The sequence below is a fragment of the Pelobates fuscus genome, chromosome 6, assembly GCF_036172605.1.
Source record: "Pelobates fuscus isolate aPelFus1 chromosome 6, aPelFus1.pri, whole genome shotgun sequence".
NCBI classification, from domain to species: Eukaryota; Metazoa; Chordata; class Amphibia; order Anura; family Pelobatidae; genus Pelobates; species Pelobates fuscus.
This window is the reverse complement of record NC_086322.1, coordinates 111,331,115-111,347,454: the sequence shown is the minus strand read 5'-3', so window position 1 is coordinate 111,347,454 and position 16,340 is coordinate 111,331,115.

Here is a 16,340-nt window from a genome sequence, read left to right as displayed (position 1 = left end):
TTCTTAGACATTATTGCATTTCATGTACAAATCAACGAACCACTGCATTTGCGCCTACACACTGACCCCTACTGGTCATTTGGTGTACTACAGGCTTCGCAGACATTATTGCATTTCATGTACAAATCAACGAACAACTGCATTTTCGCCTACACACTGACCCCTACTGGTCTTTTGGTGTACTACAGGCTTCTTAGACATTATTGCATTTCATGTACAAATCAACGAACCACTGCATTTGCGCCTACACACTGACCCCTACTGGTCATTTGGTGTACTACAGGCTTCGCAGACATTATTGCATTTCATGTACAAATCAACGAACCACTGCATTTGCGCCTACACACTGACCCCTACCAGTCATTCGGTGTACTGCAGGTTTCTCAGACATTATTGCATTTCATGTACAAACCAACAAACCACTGCATTTTTCACCTACACACTGACCCCTATCAGTCATTCGGTGTACTACAGGCTTCTTAGACGTTTTTGCTTTTCATGTACAAAACAATAAACCACTGCATTTTCACCTACACACTGACCCCTACCAGTCATTCAGTGTACAACAGGCTTCTCAGACATTATTGCATTTCATGTACAAACCAACTAACCACGGCATTTTCGCCTACATGCTGACCCCTACCGGTCAATCAGTATACTACAGGCTTCTCAGACTTTATTTCACTTCATAAGCAAACAAACTAACTACAGCATTTTCACTTTTATACTGACTCCTATCTGTCAAACGGTAGGAATAACCCCTTAAGGACACATGACATGTGTGACATGTAATGACCCCTTTTATTCCAGAAGTTTGGTCCTTAAGGGGTTAAAGGGTATTTTAACATACAATCAGCATTTCTGACCCCTACTGGTCAACAGCAAAACTGTCTTCACATGTCATATACAATTTACCAGCCAATATAAATTACACATAAGATTGTTTTAAACATAACCATAAACCATAAATTAAACTCCAGCTCGGGCTCAACTTCAGGTTTAATTCACAATAATTTACATTTCACATCAAGACCAACAGTGGTTCTATCAACACTGCCACCTACAGGTCTGTCAAGTACATTGACAATTTTTTATGGGGTTTTACAAACACCAAAACACTGACACCTATAGGTCAACAGACAAACAACATTTCACATACCAATCAGTATCCAACTGCACTGCCACCTATAGGGCACTCGGCAGATGTCCAGTGCACTTGCATTTTGCAACACCATGTTCACTGACCCCTACCATTCAGTAAGACATACAACAATTCACATAGCAAGCACTATATCAACATCTGGTATAAATACATATATTATTACACAGTAGCAGACGCATCTGTATATACGTAACTGGTAATATAGTTCACATACATTTTTCACAGCACGCTGCTCACGCAACAGACTTTCCCCTAGCAAGGGGACATACAACTTGCAAGGTGGGGACAGACCACATTTTCACTTGTACATACAGCACTTAATGGGTTAAGATTGATACATATTTAACAAGTATGGCTACGATGTTTAATATTTACACATCACGGCACTTTACTTTTCACATATGCTGTACGTATTAAGATAAGCTTGGTCTATGCCATATTTCCTTATGCCATACGGTTTTATCCATTCAGGTTACAGTTACTACTAAAAAACCTATACGGATTGTCAGGTTCAATACCATACTACCAGGTACATACACCTGCTCACGTAGTTATTCATCTCTTACCTTCCCTGGAATAGTAATAGTGTACTGGCAATTAGGGTTCTAGGGCCCAATAGGTATTACCCCCTTTTTTCTCTGCATTATGCTTCGGTTAGTGGTCCCGCGAGGCCAACACCCCACCTCACACTCGGAGGCATACACCCCTCGGGCCACTCATGAGCTAGCCGCCTCGCATTGTATCATAGAGAGGGCCTCACCTGTCACTCACCTTCCTATTTTCTGGTTACTGTCACCGAGAGGCCAACATCCTGCCACAACATTCAGTGGCCACACAAAATCCCCTCGCGCCAAGCATAGATAGAGCCTCTCAAGCCACTTGGCAACTAGCAGGGCCTCACCAGTCACCAAAAAACACCAAGCCTAATCGTTTCGCCTTACGGCTTAGCTAGCAAGCCAGTACAAGAACCCTGGGTACAAATAATAATTGCAATCTTTATTGTTATTTAAGTATTTCTCCAAAAGATGGTGAAGAATCCCCTCTTCCTAGCACCCCAGCTAGAATTGATACACCTTCAAGCAGAGGAGATGTTGCTAGTCCAGCAGCAATCAGATCCTGGACGATCCCACACATTACCACCGACCTAAGGAGGTGACAAATCCCCTACCCTGCTACAGCAAGGAAAGCAGAGTTATTCAAACTCCTCCATACATCAACGGACAACACGGAGGCAGGGGAAGGCCCAGCTACATCAACTCAGGTGACACCCAGGCTATGCTAGCCTCACTCATAAACTCAATCAATTATTATGACACACAAGACGTTAACCCTGCACGTATGATCCCAGCACATTGGGGAAGCAAGGCATATATATGTATGATGATGTATCGGTGATGGTCAGATCCAGGGATTCCAGGTAAATCGGGAACTGACCATCCCTTGGTTGGGTTGGCATTTGGAATATGTAGAGATGTTTATTTGTGCAGGTACCCATACAGAAGGGAGTTTGTCCCAAACAAATGGACGAGCACTCTCAGGCTCCAGGTACCAGCACCTCTGAACTACCAGAGACCATTGATATGAGTAGTTGCATTGCATATAGACTGTTGCATATATGTTCAAATGGTTCAGGGCACATGACAAACTATGTGTCCCAATACAACTTACAAATAGTGATGTACCGAACTGTCCGCCGGCGAACAGTTCCCGGCGAACTTAGTGTGTTCGCGTTCGCCGTGGCGGGCGGACACATGCGCAGTTCGATCCGCCCCCTATTCGGCATCATTGGGCAAACTTTGACCCTGTGCCTCTCGGTCAGCAGACACATTCCAGCCAATCAGCAGCACTCCCTCCCTTCCACACCCTCCAACCTCCCTCCCAGCATCCATTTTCGATTCATTCGGAAGCTGCATGCTTAGTGAGAGGAGGGAAAGTTTAGCTGCTGCTGATTAGATAGGGAAATTGATAGCTAGGCTAGGGTATTCAGTGTCCACTACAATCCTGAAGGACTCATCTGATCTCTGCTGTAAGGACAGCACCCCAAAAAGCCCTTTTTAGGGCTATAACATCAGGCTGCTTTTTTTTTTTTTTTCCTGTGTAATGTAATTGCAGGTGCCTGCCTGCCAGCTTCTGTGTGAGGTTCACATTGGATACTGTGCCTACTTGCCCAGTGCCACCACTCATATCTGTTTTAAAAATTGGTTAAGCTTTAGATTTAAAATAAATATTTTTTTTTCACTGTAATAGAAGAGCAGTTGCCTGCCTGCCAGCATCTGTGTGAGGTTCACATCGGATACTGTGCCCACTTGCCCAGTGCCACCACTCATATCTGTTTTAAAAATTGGTTAAGCGTTAGATTTAAAATAAATAATTAGTTTTCACTGTAATAGAAGAGCAGTTGCCTGCCTGCCAGCTTCTGTGTCAGGTTGGATGCCTTGCCCATTTGCACAGTCAGTGCCACCACTCATATCTGTTTTAACAATAGCTTAAGCTTTCGATTTTAAAGAAATCATTTTTTTTCACTGTAGTAGAAGATCAGTTAGTTGTCTGCAAGCGTCTGGGTGTCAGGCCTACTTCAGTGTGTGCTCTGCAGACCTGTGCCAGCGTGCTTTGACAGTTGCCAATCCTATCTGGTGTCTCTTTAGCGTGCTTTTACAAAGAAAAAAGGTTTCCAGTGTAAGCTAATAGCAGCCAGTCAGTGTCCTTCAAGCGGCTCTGTCAGGCCTTCCTTCAGCGTGTGCCCTGCACAACCCTGCCAGCGTACTTTGACAGTTGCCACTCATATCTGGTGTCTCTATAACGTGCTTTTACAACCAAAATTTTGTTTCCACTGTAATAGAAGAGCAGTTACCTGCCTGCCAGCTTCTGTGTGAGGTTCACAGTGGATACTGTGCCCTCTTGCCCAGTGCCACCACTCATATCTGTTTTTACAATAGCTTAAGCTTTAGATTTAAAAGAAATAACTTTTTTTCACTGTAATAGAAGAGCAGTTAGTTGTCTGCAAGCGTCTGGGTGTCAGGCCTACTTCAGCGTGTGCTCTGTAGACCTTTTCCAGCGTGCTTTGACAGTTGCCAATCATATTTGGTGTCTCTTTAGCGTGCTTTTAAAACCAACATTTATTTTTCACTGTTATAGATTGAATAGCAGTTACTTGTCTTCAAGCGGGTGTGTCAGTCCTTCCTTCAGCGTCTGCTCTGCAGAACTGTTCCAGTGCACATTGCCAATCATATCTGGTGTCTCTATAGCGTGCTTTTAAAACCAAAATTTATTTTTCACTGTTATAGATTGAATAGCAGTTACTTGTCTTCAAGCGGTGATGCGCAACCATTATTGCTAGAGGATGTAGATAACAGGGATATCATGTCAGTGTGTATCATGGTCTCTGTGGACAGGGAACAGTCTCTATTCTGCTCTGTGTCAGTGTGTATCAGGGGTTTTGAGGACAGGTGTCAATCCATATCTGCCAAGTGACCCTATGTAGGGGGAACAGTCCCTATTCTGCTCTGTGTCAGTGTGTATCAGGGGTTTTGAGGACAGGTGTCAATCCATATCTGCCAAGTGACCCTATGTAGGGGGAACAGTCCCTATTCTGCTCTGTGTCAGTGTGTATCATGGTCTCTGTGGACGGTGAACAGTCTCTATTCTGCTCTGTGTCAGTGTGTATCATGGTCTCTGTGGACAGGGAACAGTCTCTATTCTGCTCTGTGTCAGTGTGTATCAGGGGTTTTGAGGACAGGTGTCAATCCATATCTGCCAAGTGACCCTATGTAGGGGGAACAGTCCCTATTCTGCTCTGTGTCAGTGTGTATCAGGGGTTTTGAGGACAGGTGTCAATCCATATCTGCCAAGTGACCCTATGTAGGGGGAACAGTCCCTATTCTGCTCTGTGTCAGTGTGTATCATGGTCTCTGTGGACAGGGAACAGTCTCTATTCTGCTCTGTCAGTGTGTATCATGGGTTTTGAGGACAGGTGTCAATCCATATCTGCCAAGTGACCCTATGTAGGGGGAACAGTCCCTATTCTGCTCTGTCAGTGTGTATCAGGGGTTTTGAGGACAGGTGTCAATCCATATCTGCCAAGTGACCCTATGTAGGGGGAACAGTCCCTATTCTGCTCTGTGTCAGTGTGTATCAGGGGTTTTGAGGACAGGTGTCAATCCATATCTGCCAAGTGACCCTATGTAAGGGGAACAGTCCCTATTCTGCTCTGTGTCAGTGTGTATCAGGGGTTTTGAGGACAGGTGTCAATCCATATCTGCCAAGTGACCCTATGTAGGGGGAACAGTCCCTATTCTGCTCTGTCAGTGTGTATCATGGTCTCTGTGGACGGTGAACAGTCTCTATTCTGCTCTGTGTCAGTGTGTATCAGGGCAGGGCTTTGAGGACAGGTGTCAATGTTAGGTGATTTCTGCCCTTTATGGATTAAAAGCAGACTCTGCATCAACTGTGCAATTTTCCATGGGAGTTTTGCCATGGATCCCCCTCCAGCATGCCACAGTCCAGGTGTTAGTCCCCTTGAAACAACTTTTCCATCACTTTTGTGGCCAGAAAGAGTCCCTGTTGGTTTTAAAATTCGCCTGCCCATTGAAGTCAATGGCGGTTCGCGCGGTTCGCCGGTTCGCGAACATTTGCGGAAGTTCGCGTTCGCCGTTCGCGAACCGAAAATTTCGGGTTCGCGACAACACTACTTACAAATAACGTACTCACCATCTGTACACACTAATGCATTTTCAACAGTACTGACTCATCACCCTTCCAGACTTGTAGTAGATTTACTAAAGCTCTAGAGCTTCAAAGGGCTCCCATACAGGTATCATAAACACACCTTCAAGGAATATAACATGCCCTCACTTACAGTCAGCACAACAAAACCATTGGCTGTAAACACACTCATAGCCAAGATTTGCAGAGGGGTCTTCCAATCTCCACCATTTACAGCATGGCACCAAACACAAACACATTGGTATTGTCACAAGGAATCTTCCATTAAACAAAGACTAACCATAGACTTATTGGCACCACACACCTCCGCTACCCCAAGTCTCAACTCTCTCATACCCTCCGAGGAGTTTTCTTACTATACAACACCATTGATCTACCTTTACAGCTATCACTCAAGCATGGGTTGAAGCTTGGTTAAGTAAGACCAATATCATCAATGCAGTAAATGGCTACCATCTACCCTACACACTGGCACTTACATGGCATAAATTGGGCAATCCTTTCCCTGCTCAACTTTCAAGCTACAGATTAGCCTACTATTGATATTCGCAGATAATCTGTGCTGGTTATGATAACATATCCAGAGGCCTTAGTCATACACTATCTAGAAGACTTCTTGTTGATCAAAGATAACATATTTTTCACTAGAAGCCTCATGGCAGCTTAGTCTGGTTGACCACTTGGGCGTCCCAGTACCCCATAAGAAACAGAAGGCTCAGACACTATCATCACATTACTGAGCATATGACTTGAGTCGGCATCCATACACGCAAGTTACCACAAGACAAATAGGGAACATTCTCAGCTACATCAATCACTACCTCCTGCTTAGTACTTACATCTGCAAGGAACTACAATCCCTACCAGGTTCCTTAATTTTGCCATGCCAATCATACCACAAGACCACGCTTTCCCATCCAGAGTACTTTCCCCTTTTTTCCACACTTCCAACATGACGATCAGAGGATGTCCCTAGACACCTCAGCAACAGCAGACCTGCACATGGAGGGGGAATTTCTTAACCACTTGGCATGGTAAAAGCATGTTCCTTCCAGGATTGTCTGACACTTCTCCAACCAGATGGTCAGATGCGGCGTCTACCACGGGTTTGGCAGCGATCTACCGGGAACAATTGCTTTGGAGCTGTTGGCCATGGCATCCAGGTTTGGAAATTTTTCCACCACCTCAGCCCCTTTGGGAGATCTACCCCATTGTAGCAGCTGCTGTGGCATGGGGTAAATCATGGTCAGGGTCATCAATCAGTTGTTACTCAGACAACTAGGAACATGTCATATCATCAACAAACGCCACTACTCATCCATAAGGTCATGATATTTCTGGGGAACTCACTTGGTTGGCCACTTATCACATTTCACTTTCATGTACCAGATGGGGGTATACATCCCTGCCGACAATTGTCTCATTTATATTCCAGGCATGTTCATCATACGCTTCTTACAGCCGCCCATACAGTCACGGACACTCTTTTGTTCCAGAGACAAAATCATGGATTAGACTTACTCATGCAGCATAGCATGCACTATCCCATCTAGCACTTTCATCCCATACTTGTAGAACACATAACACAGCTTTTTACCTGGTTTAAAGAATCTCATTGGAACACAACATAGCTCAACCTGTGTCATAACATTTCTCCTAGGTTTTGCTTCTTTTTGCCACCTTAAACTATCTCACACACCATTAATTATATATTTTACAGGCATTCAACAACACAGGATAACCTATAGCCAAAACTACCATAACTTCATGCTATCATACCAGACAAGAATATACGTTTTCAGGTATCCATTCCCCCACGATACTCTCAGAGATTACCAATAGCCATCCAACTTTTCATCCTTATCGGACCTATTCGATCTACAACCATTCAATTATGCTACCAAGTCGGCCATTACCAGCCATGCACATTGCCTTTTATGCCTTTCTCGGGCCAGAGAATCCACTACCATAACCACCACTCAGACAGATCATTGACTTCAACGATCCCACGTACGTAAACACATATATCATTACCTATTGGCTCTACCACATTCCGAAACGAGTCAACGCGGACCAACAGTAGAGATAACGTATTATATATAAAAACTGATTTTCTCACCCCTCCTGTGTGGTATGTTTATTCATCATTCTCGAGTCCTCTACCAGAGGCCTGGGAGTTTGAGGGTTCTGCACAGTATCTTAGCTGTTCTTAGAACTGCACTTTTCTGGACAGTGATCTCAGATGACCCACCTGGAATCTGTTGAAGCCACTCCCCCAACTTGGGAGTCACAGCCCTGAGTGCTTCTATCACGACTAGGACTACTACTGCCTTCACTTTCCACATCCTTTCTAGTTCTTCTTTCAGTCCTTGGTATTTGTCCACCTTCTCATGTTCCTTCTTCCTGCTGTTATAGTCACTGAGTATTGCCACATCCACCACGACTGCAGTCTTTTGTTCCTTGTCTACCACCACGATGTGTAGTTGGTTGGCCAGCACTTGCTTGTCTGTCTGGATCTTGAAGTCCTACAGGATCTTAGCCCTGTCATTCTCAACTACTCTTGGTGGTATCACCTATTTGGACTTAGGCAGGTCCAATCCATATTCCATGCAGATGTTTTGGTACACAATCCCAGCAACTTGGTTGTGTCTCTCTGTGTATGCTGCTCCTGCTAACATCTTGCAACAGGCTACTAGGTGCTGGACTGTCTCAGATGCCTATTTGCACAGTCTGCACCTTAGTCTTGCCTGGTGTGATAGACTCCAGCTTCTATTTATCTGGTGCTGAGCTGCTAGGATTAGTGCCTCAGTGCTGTCTTTCAGTCCTGCCTTTTACAACCACTGGTAGGATTTTGTCATGTGAGCCACATCCACTATCTGCCATTGGTACACCCCATGGAGAGGTTTGTCTTGCCAAGGAACCTCCTCTTTTTCTGCATCCTCAATCTGTGGAAATCTCAGGCATTCCCTTAGCAGTTCATCTTTGGGATCCATCTTCATGATGTACTTGTGGATGCTCTGTGTTTCATCCAGGACTGTGGCCTTGACACTCATCAGGTCCTGACCTCCTTCCTTCCGGCAGGTGTACAGTCTCTGGGTGCTGGATTTAGGGTGGAATCCTCCATTCATAGTGAGTAGTTTCCTGGTCTTCACATCCATGGTGACTAGTTCTTCTCTTGGTCAGGTTATTATCCCAGTTGGGTACTTGATGACCGGTAGGCAGTGGCATACACACAACCCATGGGGCCCTGGTGCGAAAACTGACCCATGGCACCCCCCCCCTGCGGGCCGGGGGCAGCAACACATGGTGGCGGGCACCTGGTCGCATGGCTGCGACCCCTGCATGTATGCCAGTGATTGCAGATACACATACACTTAAAGGACCACTACAGACACCCAGATCATAATAGCTCAATGAAGTGGTCTGGGTGCCAGGTCCCTCTAGTTTTAACCCTGTAGCAGAAAACATAGCAGTTTCAGAGACAAACAGGGGCTTGTGGGGAACATTTAAGAGGGGCTGGGGAAAGGAGAGTGGGGATGAGGGGAGAAAAAGACAAAGTTCTAGGGGGAAGAGAACCAGAGATGTTGGGAAGTGGAGAAAGAGACACACTCAAGGGGCTGAGGGAAAGAGAGGCATAAAGAGAGGCTGGGGGGAGTAAAAGACACACAAAGGGGAGGTGTAAAAAAAACAGAAAAAGACACACACACACACACACAAACACACTGCATTCACTATATACACACCTACTCTACATCCACTTTACACACACACTGCATACACTATGAACAAACATATACTTTATCCACAATACACACACACACACACACACACACACAGTGCATCGGCTACTCAGACACTGCATTCACTACATACACTTATAACATAATGGATATGGGTGAATTTTGGTTGGTGTGGTTTTGTTGGGACAAGGTGCAGCATTCCATCCTTGGACTCAGGTTTCAATCCATATCCATTGTGATTTAGGAATGTTAGGTGATTTATGCCCTTTATGGATTAAAACCAGACTCTGCATCAACTGTGTAATTTCCCATGGGAGTTTTGCCATGGATCCCCCTCCGGCATGCCACAGTCCAGGTGTTAGTCCCCTTGAAACAACTTTTCCATCACTTTTGTGGCCAGAAAGAGTCCCTGTGGGTTTTAAAATTCGCCTGCTCATTGAAGTCTATGGCGGTTCGCCCGGTTAGCCGGTTCGCGAACGTTTGCGGAAGTTTGCGTTCGCCGTTCGCGAACCGAAAATGTTGTGTTCGCGACATCACTAGTTCTTAGTGTTCTATTGCTCATTTTCTCCTCTTTCCCTTGTTTGCAGAGAATATAAATGCTTTATCTGAGAGATATGAAATATTGAGTTTAATATAATCATTTTTGTCTCACATTTGATATATAGCATTATTAATAATATGTATTAAGAATACTTTGCAATCAATGAAATGTAATATATTTTTGAGCTGGGTCTTGTAGGAGAATTGACACAGTAAAAAAAAATTCACGATTATAAATATTTTACAGTGTTTAGCATTATAGAATCTTGAGTGACATGTGTTCATAATATAACCTCATGAATTCATCTAAAACAACTTAAAGTGTCTTATCTTGCCATTAGGTTCCTTCAGGCTTACTATTGGAAGCCAAAGAATTTATATTGCACTCAAGTAATTCCATAAAGGATTACACCGATTTGACTGATCTCCTTCTACAACATACACCGAAGCTTCTCCTTAATCCAGAATAAAAATATTAGAAAAATAAAAAATATATACACTTATTCAGGTTGATATGATGTTCTGCTTTATGTTCTGAATTAGCAGCTGAACCTTTGTGCTGACTCTCTACTTATTTGATTTAGCAGAATGATGGATATATCAAAATAAAAATTTCTTGTTAATAAATAGTTTAATATTGTTATGTAACTATAGATCATTTGCTTTTTTCTTCTTAATTTTACTTTGCCATTCTGACTAAATGATGAATACTATATTTATGAAACACACTTTGTACATTCTAAGTTTCAATAAATGTAATTTTAAAAAAATCCACAAATTCCAAGTAGCACACACAATCTCATTTTAGTCCAAAATAATACCCCAGTTTTGAAAATTGGAGATACATTTTTGAACATTGGGATACAAGTGCAAAGTTTTACAGAAATGCCAATTTCTAGACCAGCTTTTCAGTATAGGGTTTGACATCTTACACTAGTTTGAATCATGGGAAGGCGGGAAATGTGGGCAGAAAGGTAGTCATATTAGAAGAAACACAAGAAGGAAATGCATTCAAATCACATGAGCTAGAAATGGGTACTACCAGATCGGTTATTTGTCAAGCTAATTCACACCAAAAGTTGTAAGTAATTTATAGGCAGTGTACAATAAGTGTACAATAAAACAATCTAGCAATTTCCGATCAATTTAATTGAATAATTCATCAAACAGTTGAGTACTTACTGTGCATCAGTTTGGTCTATGTGTTTCTAATCAATTAAGCTGAATGGCAATGGGCTAGAAAAAATTATATTAATAATACACAAAATATAAAGATAAAAATAAATAAAAAATAATGCCATAACTTACATTCTACTTCTATCCCCAAAGAGAAACATGGAAACATGGAATGTGACGGCAGATAAGAACCATTCGGCCCATCTACTCTGACCAATATTTTGAGGGACTTTTAATTAGTCCCTGGCCTTATCTTATAGTTAGGATATCCTTATGTCTATCCCATGCATGCTTAAACTCCTTCAATGTGTTAACCTCTACCACTTCGGCTGGATGGCTATTCCATGTATCCACTACTCTTTCAGTAAAGTAATACTTCCTGATATTATTTTTAATCCTTTGCCCCTCTAATTTAAGACTATGTCCTCTTGTTGTGGTAGTTTTTCTTCTTTTAAATATAGTCTCCTCCTTTACTGTGTTGATTCCCTTTATGTATTCAAATGTTTCTATCATATCCCCCCCTGTCTCGTCTTTCCTCCAAGCTATACATGTTAAGTTCCTTTAACCTTTCCTTGTAAATTATATCCTGCAATCCATGAACCAGTTTAGTAGCCCTTCTCTGAACTCTCTCTAAGGTATTAATAACCTACTGAAGATACGGTCTCCAGTACTGCATACAATACTCCAAGTGAGGTCTCACCAGTGTTCTGTACAATGGCATGAGCACTTCCCTCTTTCTACTGTTAATACCTCTCCCTATACAACCAAGCAGCATTTCCTGCTGCTCTATTACATTGTCTGCCTTCCTTTAAGTCATCTGAAATCTAAATCCCTTTCCTCAGATGTTGAGGTTAGGACCTTATCAAATATTCTGTACTCTGTCCTTGGGTTTTTATGTCCAAGATGCATTATCTTGCACTTATCCACATTAAATGTCAGCTGACACAACTCTGACCATTTTTCTAGTTTACCTAAATCATTTGCCACTTGGCTTATGCTTCCTGGAACATCAACCCTGTTATATATCTTAGTATCATCAGCAAAAAGACATACCTTATCATTCTACCTTCTGCAATATCACTAATAAATATCACTAATAAAAATATTAAAGAGAATGGGTCCAAGTACAGATCCCTGAGTTACCTCACTGGTGACAAGACCATGCTTCCAATATACTCAATTCACTACAACCCTCTGTTGCCTGTCACACAGAGAGAGAAGACATCCTTTAAGTCATCTGAAATAATTACCCCTAAAGTAGCACGTCTATAAGGCATCAGGCTAATGACATTTGACATCATCACACAAGCAGGAGGTGGGGCAGAAAAGGTAAAGAGTCAGTAAGCTAAACATGCCTTACGATCCAGCCAGGCATCAATCAAAAGAAATGCCTGTAGAGTGAGGAGTAAAAGGAAAAAATAATAGTTTACTCAATATAACATTTTGTCAACCAATGACAACCAATCAGATAAAGCAAAATTATTCTACCAACCATTGCCAGCCACATCCAGCCAGAAGAAAAGGTAAAAAAAATAATAATTAGACAAAGAAAGAAAATAAAGCAAAGCACACATAATCCAAATGGATACAAAGCAAGTAAAATATGAAATACAGTATAATTAAATACATAATACTCTTGGCTAGAACCCATAAAGCTTCAAATGGATATCAAATAGCCAATTGATAACAGATTTATTTATTTTTATAACACACTTTTTTCAAGTTTATCCACAATGTATAAAGTGTCAATAGAAAAATCATTGGCATCATTATTTAAAGTGACAGTGCAACTGACTAAGACAAAAAAATTGGATGTGAATATATGTGCAAAAAACAACAGTGATACAAAATGGCAAATGTGAACAATATTAGGGGTTACTTGTTTTTAAGTTATTTAATATCCCTGCGGAATGCCAATATGGGTGATATATGAGCCAACACCAGCACCATTGGATAAAAGAAATATGAGAATATATATATATATATATATATATATATATATATATTTAGAATTAAATACTCAGATTAGTGAAATTAAGTCATATTCATGATTAAGACCTTTAGGATAAAACGTATCCAATTTGCATATCCAAAATGCCTCATGTAAGAGCAACCTCTTGATCCTGTCCATTCTCCTTATGTTCTCAGTCACATGCTCTATGATTTCAAATTTTATTTGTGACACACTGTGACAAGCTTGTGCAAAATGAGCTGATAAGTGTAACTCCACCAGTCCAGTTCTAATTGTTGACTTGTGTTTTAAAAATCTTTTTTTCATTTTTTTGACTCGTTTGACCTAAATACAACAAGCCACAATTAAGAATATAAATGACATGTAGCATTGGCTTATTCTTAAATTCTAATATATCAGGGTGACAGTTAGATAAAATATGCCAGTGCATATTTATAATCTTCTTTATGCTTGAGGACTAGGTCCCATGCTATGAGACAAGTTTCATCCAATTGACAGAGACTCGTTTAGTCTTAGGACCAAGCTATTCCTGTCTATTAAGATCTTTTATTTTTGTCAGTTGGTCATTTATATCCGTCCAAGAGACTAGTCAAGTAATTCTCATGTACTGGCTCTTTGGCAAAATGCTAAACCCCATTTACATATGGTGGTTTTCTATACAAATAAATATACTGGGCTACACTGAAACCCATCAAAGTCCCCTTCATTTGTAAATACAACTTTTCCTGAAACAACAAATAGTGACCCTTCATAAGCATTGTCAGTAATTGCATTAAACAATTAAGTACTTTGTTTTCATAACCAAGGTGTATCAAAGCCTCCTTAATGACTAGTAAGCCTTCATATTGTGTAATGGAAGCGTAAAGACTATTTACATCAAACATTACAAGCAATAAATAGTCAGCATCATTAATTTAATTCACATTTTGGAGCACCTCTGTGACATCTCTTACATAAGATTTAATCCTGGATAAAAAAAAGTCTTCAAATTTGATCTAGCAAGTTTGACCAAGGGTGAGAGAGCCTATCCCTGACACAATAGGTCTGCCAGGTGGATTGATTAACGGTTTATGAATTTTTGGCAATTTGTACTGAACTGGTACAAATGGAGAGGAAGCCAAAAGGAATTTAAACAGATCATTATAAATAATTAAATCATGTAGGGCTTCTTTTAAAACCATATCAATCTTATGTTTTAAGGACATAGTAGGATCAAACTGAACTTTTTTTTATAGGTGTCAGTATTAACAAATATTGTTAATATTTGTCATTTTGTATCACTGTTGTTTTTTTGCACATATCTTCACATCCTATTTTATTGTTGTGTTTAGTTGCACTGTAACTTTAAATAATTATGGCAATTATTTTTATTTTGACACTTTATAAATGGATCACTCCTTTATTACTTTCTCCATAAGATGTCTGTTCACACTATATTACGCACCTTAGCTCATATTTATTATTTATAGCACTAAAGTATGTTAGGAAGTAATCTTCAATTGCACTTTCCAAATATTTCTAAGCTCTTTTAGTGAGGTATTTTCAAACTCATCATAAAATTTATTGATATAACATATTGTTTTATTATTAATCATGGATATGGTAGTTTTTTATGCATTTTTGTGAATTTTGTCTATTTTCTAATTATGTATTTTATTTGCTTCGATAATTGTGCAAATTAATTGAGGATACACTTGGAAATAGTGTGTTATGTATATAAATATGTTATCATTTGGCTATTGGATGTCCATTTATGATCCCTAGCCAATATTATTATAATGTTATAATTATACTGTATTTCACATTTTACTTGCGTTGTATCTTTTTGTATTTTTTAAAATTTTCATTTATTTGGTTAATTACATTTGTTAGCATTGGTTGGCAAAATGTTAGATTGAGTAAACAAATATGTTTTTCCATTTACTCTTTGCCCTCTGGGTGTTTATTTTGATTGCTGCCTGGTTCGATCTTAAGGCATATTTGCATTATTGACTCTTTGCCTTTCTGCACCATCTCCTGCTTGAGTGATGATGTTGCGTGCATTGTTTGCATAATTACATCACTTATGCATTGAGTTATTGTGTTCTTTTTGATTTATTTATATTTATATTATTTTTTGTGTATTATTAATCTTAATTTTTCCAGCCTATAGCCATGTCATTGATTTGACACACTTGGACTAAATTCATATACAGTAACTACTTAAATGTTTGATGAATTATTCATGAATTTGTTCACTAATTGCTTAATTGTTTTATTGCACAATTTGATCTCACGGCATATAAATGGCTTGCACGATGACGCATTAATGTCATATGCCGGACAAAACGTGAACATGCATAGGACATCTTCTCTCTTTGGAGATAATAGTAGAATGCAAGTTATGGTGTTCTTTTTAAATTTATTTATATTTATATTTAATTTTTGTTATTATTAAATATAGGCATTAAAATGATTCTGCAAAATATTTTTTTTGATTTGAAGGAGACATTTTTTATGCAAATAAAAGGTACTTCAATGGGCACCAGGTTCGCATCAAGTTATGCCAATCTTTTCATGGCATATTGGGAAAGACATTTTATTTATCATGGACATCAATTTGGTGCGAACCTGGTCCTATATAAAAAATATATTGATGACATTTTTATTATATGTAAGGGATCTAGCATTTTATTTGAAACGTTTTTTAATACCTTGAATACAAATTATTGGGGAATCTTTTTAACTAAAAATATAAGCAACGCCAGTATCGATTTTTTTAGATTTGAATATTTATATTTTAGACAACAATATAATGACTCAAAGTTTTTTTAAACAAGAGGTTGTAAACAGTTACATTGAAGTTAATAGCTGCCATCATCAACCCTGGCTGTCCAATATCCCTAAAAGACAGTTCCTAAGAATGCAGAGGAACTGTTCGAATCTTCAGGATTTTTTCATGCACTTTAAAAGAACAATTTATAGAAAAAGGCAATGAAATATTGGACAAACAGATTAAAGAAATTGCACTTCTAGACAGATCCCCCCT